Source organism: Manis javanica, chromosome 2, assembly GCF_040802235.1.
Source record: "Manis javanica isolate MJ-LG chromosome 2, MJ_LKY, whole genome shotgun sequence".
Taxonomy (NCBI): Eukaryota; Metazoa; Chordata; class Mammalia; order Pholidota; family Manidae; genus Manis; species Manis javanica.
Genome location: NC_133157.1, coordinates 18265605 through 18282300, shown reverse-complemented (window position 1 = coordinate 18282300; position 16696 = coordinate 18265605).

Below are 16696 nucleotides of genomic sequence, written 5' to 3'. Positions count from 1 at the left end.
TGAGCCCTAGCTTCTATCTAAAGTATTTCTGCAGGAGTTAGCAGGGCTAAGAGAGTTGAAGCCACCTGGCACTGTCTTGTCTACTAATACTTTCTAAAGACTACTTCTTAGCTGGAGGCCAAAGGAGAAGAGGGAGAGTTCAAAAGATCAGCATTGACCAGTGCTAAGCTGGAAGGTCTGGAGCTGTGCATTCCCTACAGAGGGCTGGGGAAGTGGCTTTGGCCATATTTACTGGGCTGAGCCCAGGCTGCAGTGATGAATGTTGGTGAGTCAAACCGTCTCAGGCTTATGCAGTTCACAGAGGGGAATACACAATGTTGAAGTCAATACAGATTGAGTATCTTTGATTTGCCATAGGTGAGTTAGAGACTTGTGAGGGAGTTTAATTTATCCCTTTTCCTTATTTCTCTCCTTGTTTATACTTAGATTTTTTTTGTGGACAATGATGGATAACAGTGATGCACATTTATTGAGTAGCCCCTGCTTATTTAGGCAAATTTAAAAATGTTTGCGTGTATTAAAGTTCTTTACAATGAGTCTATTAGGTAGATACTATCACTATTCTCATTTTGAAAATGGGGATTTTGAGATACAAAGAGGTTAAGTAAATTGTCTAGGTCACATTACTAAGAAGGCAGCAAGATAATTCAAACCCAGCTTGTAGACTCTGTCTCCAACTTCCTATTATTTGGGGAGAGGGGTGCTTCCATATGTATTTAATTTAACAATTGCACAAAGGCAAAGGTGGCATTCTTGGACTCACGTGAAGCACGGTGAGTAATTACAGAGTCTGTGCATGAAGTCTGCGGAGGCTACCAGGGTTTGGGTTGTTTCCCTGGGGATGCGGCAGCAAGGGGCAGTGCAAAGGCTATCTTATCTCTGTGTGTGCTAATGCTGGAACAGTGGAGGTACCTGGCATGGAGATGGCTCCCGTCCTAATTAAACTACTAACTAGTTAGAAAAGGAATGGGACCTTGGGAAAATTACATCCTTGTTATAGGTCCCTCATTTATAAAATGGGTATAATAGCCAATACTTCTTAGAGGTAGTCTTAGGATTAAAGGAAATACACTTTGGTGAAATGTTCCTTCTTGTCACACTGTAATCTCAAAATGGTGCCATTGGCTACTATAGGCAAGTCACTTACTCTGGCCCTTTATTTTCTCATCTTTAAATGATGGAAAAGACAGTCTCAGAGCTATGTTCTAGAAATGTACTCACTGAAATCAAAAGGGTTAATTTAAAAACTGTATAAGCATATAAAAAATATAGAGCTCCTTTTGTTACAGGCCTTGAGAGTCCCAGGTTAACCCAACTGAGTGTCCTGGTTCATCTATTTACTCAGGGATCATTCACAGATTTCTCCCCCACCCTGCCATGCACTGCAAATCACACACATACGTGAGCTCACTGAAATGAGGATTTTTCTGAAGGGATGTTTAGTGTTGGTCTGAGAGATTATTTATCTGGGAGAGTTACTAATGTCCTTTGTAAAGTGAACTACATTTGGCTATCTATTTAATAGTGGGCTTTAAGGCCCTGCCCTCCCACTGTTTCCAAATCTTTGCACATTCTATTTTTTCAGGTCATGCTGGAAAATTCTCCCCTGTTTGGAGTAACCTGGATGGTATGACCTGCCCCTGAGCTGGAGTTTCCCTTGGCTTGGCTAGAGGTTGAGGGGCTGGTGACACAGAGGTGTGGGAATCACTTTTCTCCTTGGGGCTGGCCTTTGTTCTGACTGGGCAGCCTCGCCTCTATTCCTTCCTGACCCCACACCTGCCCCAAGCAGGAGTGGTGGCAGATATACCCACTCACACTTGCTAACAACATTACAAGGCATTAGCATGATTTCAGTCCCCACAAAAGGCTCCTCAAGTATTACAGTTGGGGAAATTGAGGCAAGGAGAAGTTAAGAAGCTTGTTAAAGTCATGCAGCCAGTGTGGGGTATGACAGAAGGTCTCCATATGCCAAACACTGGGCTCTTTGGTTTCCACGGTGGAAACCATCTACAAAGAGTGTTTAATTTTATCATACTTATGAGGATATACAGTGGTAAAACAGAGGAAGCCAGTGACCCGAAACTAGACAGACTTGGGTTTAATCCCAGCTCTGTCATTTATTAGCACATGAAATGTTTCAAATTCCTTCACTCCCATGTCCCCCATCTGTGCCTTTGCCTGTAAAATGGGAGTGAGACTACTCCCTTGATCCAGTCGACAGGGGGGCTATGGTAGGCTGAGTAAAGTCCTCCAAGATCACCACCTCCTTATCCCCAAAACCTGTGACTGTTGCTTTACATGGCAAAAGGCATTTTGCAGATGTGATCAAGTTAAGGACTGCGGCATAGGGAGATTATTCTGGATGTAATTCCAAGTGGCCTTGTAAGAGGGAGCCAGGGGGAGATTTGACTCTGGGAGAGAAGGCAACGCGATCAGGGAGCAGAGACTGAAGTGAGGTGGCCACAAGCCAAGGGCTGGCAGCTACCCAAGGTTGAAGAGGCAAGGAACAGAGTCTGCCCTGGAGCCTCCAGAAGGAGTCAGCCCTGTGGACAGCTTGATTTTAGCCCCATAATATTCATTTTGGACTCTGCCCTCCAGCAGTAAGAGAATAAACTTCTGCTGTTTTAAGCCACTAAGTTTGTGCTAATTTGTCCCAGCAGCCACAGGAAAGTGACACAAGGACTAAATGGGACGCTGCCTCTGCCTGGGCACAACAGAGCCTCAAAAATGGTAATTCCGCCTCTCCAGATTTTCAAGTATCTTCTGGTTGCAGCTTCTGTAATATGACTTTTTTAGATATGAGCTGGAAGACAGGGAACGAAAAGGAAGTTGGAGGGAGCTGCAAACTCCACCACTAGCCTGACAGTTTTGAAGTGGCTTTTTGATGTGGGAGCTTTAAAGTGTTGAGTGATTTAGCCCAGAGAGAGGAGTAAAACGGGACTTAAACATTACATCCTTATCATTCCAGAGTCGGTCTGACTCTCGTAAGTGTCAGGCTTATCTGGGTAGCTGCTCATCTGTGACTCGGAGGACTCATCCCCAGCACACTTTGTCAAGTTGAAAGGAGCTAAAAGCTCGTCGTGTTCAAGTGGGAGATAAAAGGAGGCCAGCGCAGTTGCCTGATTGCCTACGCAGTGACCTGTGGTCAGCTGGGGCTAAAATTCAGATCCACTTGTTCTTGGAATGATGGTTCACGTGGAGGGATCAACTTGTCTAGATTTCTGTAAGACCCACAAATATCAGAAAAGTTTTATTGCTCAAAAAAATCCTTCACACAGACTGGGCTGCTTCTACTTAGAAAAGACATCAGAAAGTGAGTAAGGGGAACAAGTGGACCCACGTCAGGCACCATGATCCTTGCCTGCTTTTGTGGGTTATCTGCAAGTTCTCTCTATCTCTCTCTTCAGCATCTCTCAGGTTTCCATTTCCCGTGTGTCCTCATCAGATGGGGCTGTGAGATCCAGGGAGCAAAGGAGCCCCAGAGTGAGACACTAAGCAAGTCTTCAGACACTGTCTGAGAGGAAGGTCTCCACAGGGGATGTGCAAAGTCTTTCCAAATTCCCTGGAACACCTGCCCAGGCCAGGACCGGACTCGACTTGCAGATGAATGATACATGGGGAGTGCTCTTAGTTACGGTAGATGCATGACTCATCGTTTGAGGCAGATGATGGAAGATTTCCCTCATGAAAATACTTTATAAGGAAATTATGGTGAAGCCTTGATGATCCCTATGGACAGGAGGGGGTGGGGGCCAGGATGAATCAGTGAGACAGCTGCACTGTGGAAGACCAGCTGAGTGGTGCTTGCTTTGAAGTGTATTCTACCAGTAGCTTGTCTAAGCTAGTAGAGTATTGCCAACAAAAGATCTTCTGGTAGCCTGGTTTAATGGGGTGGAAATCAGCAGTAAATGGTTACTTTTAAAGGAAGTAGAAGTACTTTGGCTCTTTAGCAAATTGCAATCTTGTTGGCACAGTTACTCTAACAGGTGATTTATATGAAATTGCTGGTATTCAACTATGTGTGAACTACAAAAATGGCACTTACATATTAGCTCAACTAATGAACTTAGGCCTTGTTAAGATCCCAGCACCATAGTTGAGTGTGGAAAGAGCAAGAACCACTCACTTCTGGCTGTGCAGGCTTGAACAATGAGGATATCTGGCGTGGCCAGAGGAGAATGAGGCATGTAACTGGTTCCCGGATGTTATGGGCCATGTAAGACCCCTGGACTCTTGAATAACCCAGTGGGCAGGAGAAACAACTCCCCAACACAGCTGAGATTGAATTTTACAACTTGCTTGGTTACTTTTATTTTAAAAAATATTACCAGTTACCAGTTATCTAGGTGAGGACTTAGAACAGAATGGCATTATTGAGAGAAACAAAGAGAAATAAAGAAATGAAATGTTCCTTACCCTCCAATACTATAGAGTATTGTACGTACTGCAGAACTATAAACATCAAGCTCCGAGCTTGTTACTGGCCACGGAAAATGCTGACTTCATTCTTCCTGCCTATGGAGAACAGTCACAAGTGAAGTAGTAATAGCTTTTCCTGTTCTCAGAGAAGTTGCAAGAGAGTTGGAGAGATGACACCTACAGGTGCACCAAACTTCCCACTGCCTAAACAGTCTGCTTTGGAGGCTACCCGCTGGCTAGGAAGTAGCTGTGGCTTCATTAGCTATATCCTTTGTGTATCAGATGTCCCCTTCTCCAAAGATGCTGAGCCTGGAGGAGGCAGAGTCTGTCTCCAAGACTTCTGAGCTCTTTTTTGCTATTTAACACAAACAATACAGTAGGAACATCTGGTTTCCTTTGGCTAACTGAGAAGAATGCCCAACGTCAAGATCATTCTCTAGGTCTAGGATGACCCAGCAGGATTTAACCAGCACCTAGACAGTGGCTGGCACATACTGAGTACTCTATAGATGCTTGTTGTGTGACTGGTGGAATCTAATAATCTTTGAAGCACAAGTCTGTATATGAAGAATCTGGCTCATAATTCGTTCTTGTAGAATGGGCTAATCTAATTCAATACAGAATTATTGATGGTCTTTGTTTATCTATAACAATAAAAAGAACAACCCCCTTCTTTTGTTCCTGACGGCTGGATGTTGTGTGAGCAGAGCTGGCAGCAGTTAGAGTTGCTGAAACCTAGAATTGATGAGTTGGGAGATATCAGCAAGGTGATTTTTGTCTGTTCTAATTTGGTTGACAGATGCCCTCTAAGGCATTAACATCTTTGTTTTATGAATTTCATTTACTGGTTTGGACATGTATCACACCTTGGATGCAAGTGATAGGGTCATGTCACAGGGATTAAAAGGTGATCCATCTAGTTCTGAAAGAGTTTATAGCCCCCATGGGGGAAGACAGTTGCAGAAACAGATAATGGCCAAACTATGTGACATGTGCTGTAGTGAAAGTCACTGTGAGAGGCTATGATAGGACACAGATGGATAAAGAATCTATTTCTTCCACTGCTTGAATACTTCCAGTGTCAGGAAACTCATTATCTTAGAAGAAAATGCAGGGAGAAAGAGTGCGCTAACATTGCCTATTTGCTCAGCATCTTTTTTTTTCATTAAGGTATCATTGATCTACAATCTTATGCACAGGTTTCACATGAGCAACATTGTGGTTACTATATTCCCCCTATGATCAAGCCCCCACCACATACCCCATTATAGTCACTGTCCAGGAGCATAGTAAGATGCTGTAGAGTCACTACTTGTCTTCTCTGTGCCCCCCCGACCATATTATGTGTGCTAATCATAATGTCCCTTAATCCTCTTTTCCCTCCCTTCCCACCCACCCTCCCCAGTCCCTTTCCCTTTGGTAACTGTTAGTCCATTCTTGGGTTCTGTGAGTCTGCTGCTGTTTTGTTCTTTCAGTTTTTTCTTTGTTCTTATATTCCACATATGAGTGAAATCATTTGGTACTTGTCTTTCTCTTCCTGGCTTTTCACTCACTCAGCATCTTTTAAATGAGCATGTGCTATGTGCCAAATACTATGAGAGGTGCTAGAGAGGCAGTGAATAAAAGTGTGGTCCCCACTGTTACAGAAGGTTCAGATTCATGGGTGAGATACCCACTAAAAACATAAACACACAAAGAAGCACATAATCACAAATGATAATGAGTGTGATGAAAGAAAAGTCCAGCAGTTCTGAGACACTCTACATTAGTTCCCACTATCTCGTTCAGTCCTGACAGGTGAGTATTTTATTTTTCAAATTAGTAGTATTTAAAAAAATAATCTGTACTTTAATGGCTCTTTGTAGACAAAACCTATTTTTGCAGAAAATATGCAGCCATTTAAAAATACCTTGCTATTCATAGAAAAATAAAACCCATAAGCCACTTTTCTTTATTAAAGATATTGGCTTTCTCTGAAATTTGCACAATGGGGATGTGAATTTTTATTTCATTTATTTAAAACATATTGACAGAATGTTTATTTTGGGCTAGGGACTGTTTTGAGAGCTTTATAGGTGGTAACTCACTCAATCCTCATAACTGATGAGAGCGGTATTTTTATTACTATTATTTCCACTTTACAGTTAAGGAAACAGCTCAGGAACTCACATTAAATAACTTGTCTAAGGTGGTACAACTGGTAAGTGGCAGAGCCAGGAGTCAAGTCCAGCCTATCTGGTCCCCAGTGTCCCTACTTATGACCACTATGTAGTGCTGCCCCTTGCGTGTTGAAGAGTTTCCAAGGCGAATGAGCGCTGGAATGTGCTTATCTAACCAGCCTGAGAAGTGAGTATTTTAATTTCCATCTTGCTGAGGAGTTGGAGAGGCTCCAGTTGTGTTTAGCCCAAAGCCACACAGACGGTAAGTGTCAGAGCTCGAATGAGAACCCAGAACGGTGCAATGCCAACTACAAACTTCCAACTCCAAGTTGTCTCTGAGCCGCCTCAGGGTATACTGCCACCCCATTCAGTGACAGAGTATTAGAAATGCAGGCATTAAAACATACCCTTTATTTTCAGCATATTATTTACTTTATATGCCTTTAACATGTGCTAACAATCTAGGGGTTAATTATGTACTATTTCACGTTGATTTACAAATGTGGGTTAGTTAGTCTCATTTAAGTAAGGGCACGGAAAATCTGATTCTTCTCCTCCAATCCACCCACCTTCTGTCTAGGCTGATGCTGGATGTAGAAGGTCTCATTACACGTGCTGCACATTCCTAGGCAAGACTGCTTACCACCCAGAGACTTGGTGTCTTCATCTATGAAATGGGGATGAAAACACCTTCAGTCAGGGCTCAGTCAGGAGTCAGTGAGATTAAGCACTTAGTACCATGCTTGGGACACAGTAAGTGCTAAATAGTTGGTAATTATTATTATTTCTAGATTTTCCTCTTTATGAGGAAATACAATGAGCAAATATCATTTGAACTATCAAACAAAGCCAGCTCCTCAGCTTTACGTCATTTCTAAAAGTAGACAAGGAGCTGGAGACTTAACTGTATTTTATTGCTCCCCTGCATTCTTTCCCCTGCCTTTAATAAAAGGATTGGTTTTCATTAAAGTGTGACTTGTTTCACTTTTTAGTTTATGCTGGTCATTCTCACCCGGGGGGTGACTTTGCCTCCCCAGGAGCTTTTGGAAATGACTGGAGACACTTGGCTGTCATGATTTGGTGGGGGAAGTGCTACTAGAAACTACCGGGATGAGGCCACAGCCCCGTCCCCAACAAAGATTTATCCAGCACAGATACATTAACACTGTGGAGATGGAGAAAGCCTCCATCACATACACACATGCACACATACATGCTCGCACACATGCACACCCAGGTCCCTTGCCTGCTTGGGGGGAGTGGCGTGTGTGCATGGGAGCTCGGGTGAGCTCCAGGATGAGGTCATGCTGGGGAGACCCACACAGGCCTGTGGTGAAGCACATCACACATGGGGATCTCACCATTTCCGTGCAGACCCCTCACCTCGCCGCCGCCGCCGCCTCATATCCTGCTCGGGCTCCTCCTGGGAACACAGGGAAACCTCACCGCAGCTGGGGTTTCACTTAGTCACATTCTCTGTGGCCAGATCCGATTACACAGGCAGGCAGCAGCTCCGGCTCCGAGAGGCCCACAGTGCGTGGTGCTCTCTAGGCTGCCTTTCGCCTTCCAGAACCCAAGCTCATCCCAAGACAGGCAAGGAGAGGGGATCATTTGCACTTCTATCAAGAGGAAGAAAACCGAGAGAGAGAAAAAAGCCAAAAGGATAGCGTGGAAGCCAAAACGGTAGAGCCATAAGATGGAAAGATTCTGTCCCCCAGTATATGTACCCTCTACCTGCACATCTGTCACCCTTGTGCCCATGACACTATTCATCAGATAACTATAAGGGCAAGGGTTTTGAGAGGCTGGGTCACAATGAGGGCCCTCTTTTGAGGGCAGGAATGGATACAATCTTTGATGAGTTTGTATTTCAGAGGAAAGAGTAAGAATGGGCACCAATTACTGAGCAGTCACAATATAATATTCTAAGTACTATGGGATGCGTCTAACAGGTATTATTTCATGTAATTCTAAAACAGATAACGTGTAGATTAGCATCTCCACGTGAGAGCTGATAAAATAGATAAACTAGAAGGCAATGGCTACTAAGTGACAAAGCCAGAATTTCAACCCATGTCTCATTTTCTCAGAGGTCCGGGTCTTAATCATGAAGCTAGATGCCTCTCACTAGTGCAGAAACATGGCTCATCCAAGACCTCCCAGCCACGGAGGGGTGTTGGAAGGATCTAGGACTCACATTGCTTTTTAGCAAACAGATAAAAGGGGTGACGTTAGGACCTAGTACTTCGCGGCTCTCACCTGGTCATGCTGCTGTCACTTTCCATCTCAAGCTTCTGCTGTTGCCTGCCCTCATTGTGACCGAGCCTCTCAAAACCCTTGCTCTTATAGTTACCTGATGAATAGTGTCATGGACACAAGGGAGACGGATGTGCAGATAGAGGGTATGTATACTGGGGGACAGAACCTTTCCATCTTACGGCTCTACCTTTTTGGCTTCCAGGGGGTCTGTGCTTTCCAGCAGTGAGCCAGCCGAAGAGGAAAGAACAAGGAGAACTGCACGGCTGGGAGCGTGGAACAGACCTCATAGTGACATCCCATTGGCTACAACCCACTCGCATGGCCACGCTTAACTTCAAAGAACACTGAGAAATAAAGTTTAAGTGTCTTAGGAAGGTGAGGAAGTGACCTTTACGAATAACCAGACAGTCTCTGCCACAGTGGGAATCTCCGAACTTGTCCTTGGATTTGGAAGAACTGATCAGGGATATGGGGGAAACTTTGGTAGGTAACAGATCTGGCCATGCCCCTCATCTTACCATTCAATTGACTCATTCTTTCTACATATAGACCTCCTTCCTGGTGACAGTGATGGGCTAGGGACAAGGTGGTGAGCAATACTCCCCTGGGGGCTGGACATGGTCAACCAATTTGTAGGATGAAAATAGAAGTCTTTGGGAAGAAGGATCAGTGGGCCCTCTTTGTTCCATGTGAATCTGCCATACTGTAATTAATTTGTTGATTCATTTATCCCACAAACACTCATTTGAGCATACTAGGCAGCAAGGACCTAGACATCCAGTCCTTGTTCTTGAGGAGCTTATAGTCAAGTATGAAAAAGATGAGGAACAAGACCGTTACAATCCAGCAGAATGAGTCCTGAGATTCAGGCAGATATGTTCTAGATGAGATCATCTAGCCTGGGCTGGAGGGAGGATTAGCTGATTTATGGCTACACCCAATTTTGAAGATCCTCAAAGCAAAGCAGTTGGTGAAGGATGTTCTGGTAGTAGTCACAGCATGTGCAAAGGCAAGGAGGCATGAAAGATCATTCAGGAGTGATGAGTAGTTCAGAAGGGATGGGCACAGGATCTGAGGAAGAGATACAGCTGGACTGGCTCTGATGAGTGCTGGGTGCTCACCTAAGGGGTGTGAGTTTGCTCAGCTTTCCTGACCCCCCCCAAATGATGACATCCAATTGGGAAGAATAGGGAATTTCATGGCACACAATGGAGCTGCCCATGGCTGGCCCTGGTGAGAACCTACCACTTGTCCATAGTGTTCTGGACACCACTAGCACACCCAGGTGCATGTCACTTAGCTGGGAACTGCCTCTAGTCACGTGCACTTGCAATATGTCTGCTACATAGTCTAGTCTCTCGCAGCAGTAATGGGTGCCAAAGAGGGCACGATTCTCTACCCACCGGACTCCCACTCCCTGTTTTCCCATGGACTCCCCAATAAAATGATGTCCTTCCTCCCTCCATCCCCAGGGAACTGATGGCTGTTTCCGGTCTCCAGAGAAGAGGCCTGAGACACCGTACAGTCACTGTAAAGAGCTTAGCATCCTCTTACCATCAGCATTCTTGGAAGAGACAAATTATGAGGATGCGCTGGGAACTAGAATCTCCGTTTCTCGTTTGTAATCTATTTTTGGATAGGAAGCAGAGACACATGGAAAAGATTTGATAATGTTAACAAATGACACAATAGTAACTAGCTGAGCCAGAAAGTGTTTCTTTCCACACTCAAATGATGTGCTTCAGTTACACCAACTTCTGGGAAAACAGCCTTCTCATTTTATCTCAAATGCCATTTCGTGTTCCAATGCTTCACCCAAATACCACCTGCTCCATAACTCATTCCTTGATATTCCGCTCAGAAATGCCTGTGTCTCACTTGTATCTCTATTCCTTGATTACCCACGTTGCCAGCATTCTAAATAATTGCTTCCACATGGGTCTCTCCCAGGAGATTATAAGGATAAGGTGAGTAACATTTATTATGAGCCTGCATGTGCCAGGCTCTGGGATAATTGTTTTACACATTTTATTTCATGGAATCTTCCCCAAATGACTGTGGGCAGATGTTACTAACTCCATATTAAGAATGAGAAAATGGCAATTCCAAATGTTAAGCTCTTGGAAGGTTTCAAAAGTTAAGTCTTTATCTAGCTCTGCATGCTCTGCCAGCATGGCGTAATAGTTCCTGAACATGGTAGGAACAAAACAGGTTTTTTTGAAATATACTTGGAATTCTTCTTTTCCCTACCAATTAGTTCAATATCCATCTAAGGCTCATTTTATGTTAAAAAAAAATATATATATATAGACTAGGAAAGCTTCACAATGGCATAACCAAGGAGTCAGAGGGGTAAATGTCTTGGGCTTCTGCCATAGGAATTTACCACTGGACATGTATTGTTCTGTGCTTTATCATATTAGGAAGACTGTTCAGTGATGTCATGATATATTTTAGGATCAGATTCTCAAAACATCTACCCCCAAACAGCTGTATGTCACAACGCAGGAAGAGCCTTGGACCACCCTGTGTTCTGCCCCTTTCATCTTCTTTCTTGACCTTAAGCATGCCCAGTGTGTCTTTCCCTTGATGAGACAGCTTATGAAACCCAGCCCTTCCTTGGGCCAAATGCTGTTTTTGGGAAGTCTGCAAACATCTGTGTCTCTGTGTGTGTGTGCGTGCATGTACGGGTTGAGGGGAAGGAGGCTAAGTGAAGAAATGGTTTCCATTCAGTAGCCTGGGGCCTGCTATGCTGGAAAATCTCTCCTCAAGTGGAAATGTTACAAAAGCTCTTCTTCTGCAGAGCTTGGAGTGGATTCCTTTCTGTTTTTGGAAAGGCAGGTGTGAAAAATCCATCATGTTCTCATCTATGGTCAGAGGCCTGTTCAGACTTTTAAAATTGCAGAGAGAGTGTTTATTAGCCCCTGTTTCCAATTAGCTGGGTGAGTGAGCTCCCCTGCTAAGCAAACATAGTCTCATGGAGATGGAGATGGAGACAATGAAGCCATCTTTACCATCCCTGAGAGAAGGTGGCTGGGGTGACCATAAGAATTAATGACAATGTTCAAGTTCATTTAACTTTTGCAATCACCCTGTTTGTAAGCACGTACATGTAGCATCTATTATGAGAACATATAGTGTCCATGGTAAGGTGAAGATAATAAAGAGGATATCTGTTCATTTATTTAATGCATATTTACTAATCACTTGCCATGTGTTTAGCATTGTTCTGGGCAGTGCGGAATTCAGATGAACTAGGGGGCTTGCCCTCAAGAGGCCTGTAGCCCAGAGGGGAGACAGAGAGGTAAGACGACAACTGTAACCCAATGTGCAAAATGCCATATTAGAGCAAGCTGGGGATCTAGGTGGGCGGGAGTGGGGAACAGGCCTGATAGACAGGGTTACACCTGAACAGAATCTTCAATACAATTTAGAGTTACAGAGTGGACGGGAGGAAGAGAGGGAGCCGGGGAGAGGCAGAGGGATCCGCCCCTACCAGCACGTGGAGATGAGAAACAGCACAGAACACCCTAGGCATTCCAGAAATGTTAGAGGAGGGAGTGGTGGGCGGACAGAGGGTGTGCGGGACATGTTGGCCTGGTTCTCATGCAGGCCCTGGGAACTGCTTGAAAGATTCTGAACTCTTCTTCTATAGGGAGGTGATGGGAGGCCATTCCAGGGAGTCAACAAGGCAGGTCCGAGGGAGATTCATGTTGTAGAAATATCATCCTGGCTGCAGTGTGGAGTGGAGTTCAGAAGAAGATCAAGGGGATTCTGGGAGACCAGTGAGGGGCTGTCAGACTCATTTAAGCTACAGGTGATGGTGGTTTGGACCAGGGTGAGAGCTGTGGGATAGAAGAAAGTCAGGTTTTAGGGATATTAAAGACCAGCTCGTCAGGTCTGGCGACTGACCAGATGTGACAAATGCAGCTGATAGAAGCAGAAGCTTGGGTGGGGGGCCTGTGGATGGTGAGGCATTTCGCTGCAGCGGGACAAGGGGAAAGAGAGGATGTTCGCCATTTGGACATGGCAGGAAGAGAGGCAATAGCAGCCAAGGGGCTCGTCTGTGAGCCTGGTCTCAGCAGGACACAGCATCCACATTCCCTTCATCTCCAGACCTGCCCTGTGAGCACATACGTGGACAACCCCCAGCTTGAAATGGAGCCCAGGCTGGACCACAGTCATCTCCCGAGGTGCGCTCCTCACTGGGCTGGTGTGCTTTTATTCTCATGATCCAGACCAGTAAACTGGTGCTCACAATACCACTCACTGTGGTTATGTGCATTCCAGCCAGACTGCCTGCATTTGTCTTCGTGCAGTGTGACCTCGGGCAAGTTACCCACCCCACCTGTAACTCAGCGGCCACATTAGTAAACTGGGGATCAGACTGGACAAATTTGCGGCAGAGAGAAAAAAAATCTACATTAGGGAGTAGGTCCCTGATAAATACTGATAAAGCAAATGAACAGTTTTTACCTTCTTCTTGATCCCTTTCCTCTTCTTCTCAGTATAAAATGTTTACTGGGTACACAGTTTGCATGGATTGTGAGCCCTAGATTTTTGAGAGGAAAAGAGAGTTGAGTGGTCAATTAAGGTTTCTTGGAGAGTCTGTTTGTATCCAGTGCCCTCCTGGGCATTTTTCACATATTTTAACCCATGATGACCTAGAATTGTCATTCTCAATTCTGAGCTAGTCATGCTTCTTATTGCCTCAGAAAGGCTTTCCAGGCCCTTTGTGATCCACCCTCAATTTGCACCTTGAGATTTATTGCCTGCCCACCTCCTCAATGCTGAAGCCTTTTGCTTCGTTCACAAGATGTTTCCTAGTCTTCAGCTGTCACATTTATATATGCTTCTGCTGGGACTTCCCTTCCTTCTCACTTAATTAGGGTCTGCTCGAATACCACTCTCCTTGCAGACCTGATCTCACCACCTTCTCTGATACCTAGCGCTGTGATGATTCCTCTAACACAATGCTTACTACAGAGTATCTTAATTATTTGTTCATGAGTTTGTCTTCCCCTTAGTAAATTCTGAGCTCTTCAAGGGCAGAACCTGTGTCTTCCTAGTCTTTGAAGTCCCAGATCCCAACCTAGAACTTGGCACAGGGTGGGTGTTTAGATAAGGCTTACTGAATGAGTCAATGGATAAATAAAACCCGCCTAAAAGTGAAGCAACAGTAGGTAGACGACATGCATTTTAATCCTCCAGTGCCTTCTTACTTGGCTTCAACCCAGATCAGCAATCTGCCTGGAAAAGAGAGCATCTGGAACTGACCAAAGATGGAAAGGACATCCTGAGAGATGATACAAATATTTATTGCCTTGCTGTGTTTATCAGATAAGGCATTGATTCCAAGGTGCCAGCATTATATTCTGTAATTCAAGAGGTTTTTTTTAACCTCTCAGTAAAGACCCAAGGTTTAAAAATCTTTCAATTTCCTAATGCAAGTTAGGGCACCCAGGTGCAAAGGGTAGCTTGGCTCCGCTCCAGGAATAGCAACACTGGACCAGGGTTGACAAGGATGCCCAGATTTAGTCCAATCTCAGCCCAACTTGACAGGTAACATTTAAAATTAGAAAATGTGTTATCCTCACCTCCTTCATTGGCAAATCAGATGCTCCGGAACATCTATCACTTGATCTTGTTTATTATAATTATTGAAGGAATTCACTTAGTAAAATATAGTAGTCTTCAAGAATTTCCTTTTGTACCTTCTAAAATAATCTTGGAAAACTATGGGCCCTGTAGGTTGACGAATGTTTTTATTGTACATTTAAATAGTTGCAAAGGATATCAACTTCAAGTACATTGAAAATATAGTCCTTTAAAAGTAAAACTGTCTTATCAGTCTTTTAAATAGATTTAATAAAATCTAAATTCCAGAGTGATTTGATACTACCATTTACTCATTAAGAAATATAATAAGATCTTCCTTAACAGTCGAGAACTTAATGTAGTTCCTTTTTTTCCTTAAGTGTGTACTCCCATTCCATTTCCTCCACAGGAATTTATCCTGATGTAGTATATGTTTATACTTCAAAATCTTTAATTGACCATGTTATCATCTTCCTCGGAAACAAAACTTGTGTATAAATTGATACTAAAATTTCTTTATGTTCTGTTAAGTATAAGGTTCTAATACAAAAGAATTTCTTCTGCATTAAAGGATCCTAACAGTTTTTGGAAGTCCTCAGTTAATCAGTCCCCTATACATTTATTAAAATTTTAATAAATATTTATGACATGAAATATAAATTTTACTGGAGATGCTTCTCTGAATGAGATAGAATTTTTTTCAGTGGCATCATGTTTCTGCTAGCATGGGATGATATTATATAAATTCTATTCCTAGTTTTCATTTTGTGGTGGTAAGCTCTAAGAAACCTATTTATAACAGATGAGAAAAGAAGGACTTTTCAGCATTACAACCTCCTAGCAGGTCGTATGCCCAAAATCACATAAACAGAATCCTCAAAAAGCATTTTTAATGATCTCTCAAGTGACATTTTAATTAGATTCCCCTTCATTTTTGTTGCAACCAAAGCACGGGAAATCATCTGACTTGTAAAATGATTTGTTACTAGATCTTCAGTCGTTCACTTTCTCAACAGTTACAACAGAATTTTTGAATTGTGCCTTTGTTCAATCCCCCAGAAAGTTTTATACCCTAAGCAACTCAAGATGAGTGAGAGGTATGGCTTCCTTTCGTGAAGTGGGAGAAACATATTTATGAAGAGGAGACTCCTTAACCTCAGATCCTTGGGAAAAATTGTAAATGGAAGTTGAAAATCTGAAAAGTCCCCTTAAAACTATTGGACAACTGGAGCCCCTGGAAAATATTTGAGTACCTCTGGGGTATAGTGCACTGCAGTTTGAAAATTCCTGTAGGAAATACCACTAAATTAAATAATTAAACTGTATTTCCCCAGAGGGGCCGCATGGGTGTACAGATAATAACAACGAGATAGGAAGGCAAAGCAGCCAGAAGTTGTGTTCATATTGACTTACATGGACCAGATTCTGTAACTCAGAATTGGGGAGAACAAACTTGTGTTTCTGCAATTAAGGTTGAGTTCATGAATTAGCTGGGATTCAGTCCTTGAATTATGAAAAAAGAATGTTCAATCTGGAAAGAAGTTCAGAGGTCATCTAGTCTGGAGAAGGCAATTTAGTGTTATCTTTTATATCAACTTAGATTAATTGTTAGTGACTGCTTAGAGTGCTGTATTCAAGAAGAATTCAGAGGAATCACCTGGGATCTGTAGGAAAGAATGCTGTGGTTGACTAGTTATGCCTGTTGGAGAAAGCAGGGGGAGAAAGGACACAGATGCTTTGTATTTGCCATCCCTGAGCTGGTCCAGATACATATAGTCTGTATCTCCTGGACCACAGGGAGAGCTGAAGCCCAGTGAGAGCAGGAAGCTGCATCAAAATTCTACAGCTAATTCATGTCAGGCTGGGCAGAATTACTCATTTTTTCTTCAACATTTTGTGCTCATTTTGAATTTGCTAACATTTGCCATTGGAAAATTTTGGGATGTTTCAGAACTAGAAGGGAATAAATTCTTATTTGTGCAAATGTGAACTGTTCTTTTAGATTCCTTCACATTTGTTCTCTGTGCTATTTTCTGAAAGAAATAAATGGGTCATCCATTATGAAGAGACTGAAATACTAAGAGTATGGTCTTAGTCAACCATTCAAAGGGTGCTCAGGAAAAATCATAAACCATATAAGCAACTGCTTATCTGACTATTGATCCCACATCACCGTGACCCAGGAGAACAGATCTACAGACTACAGTTAAGAGAGACTTGCAAGACCTCTTACTTTTACATCCATCTATAGTATCCACACA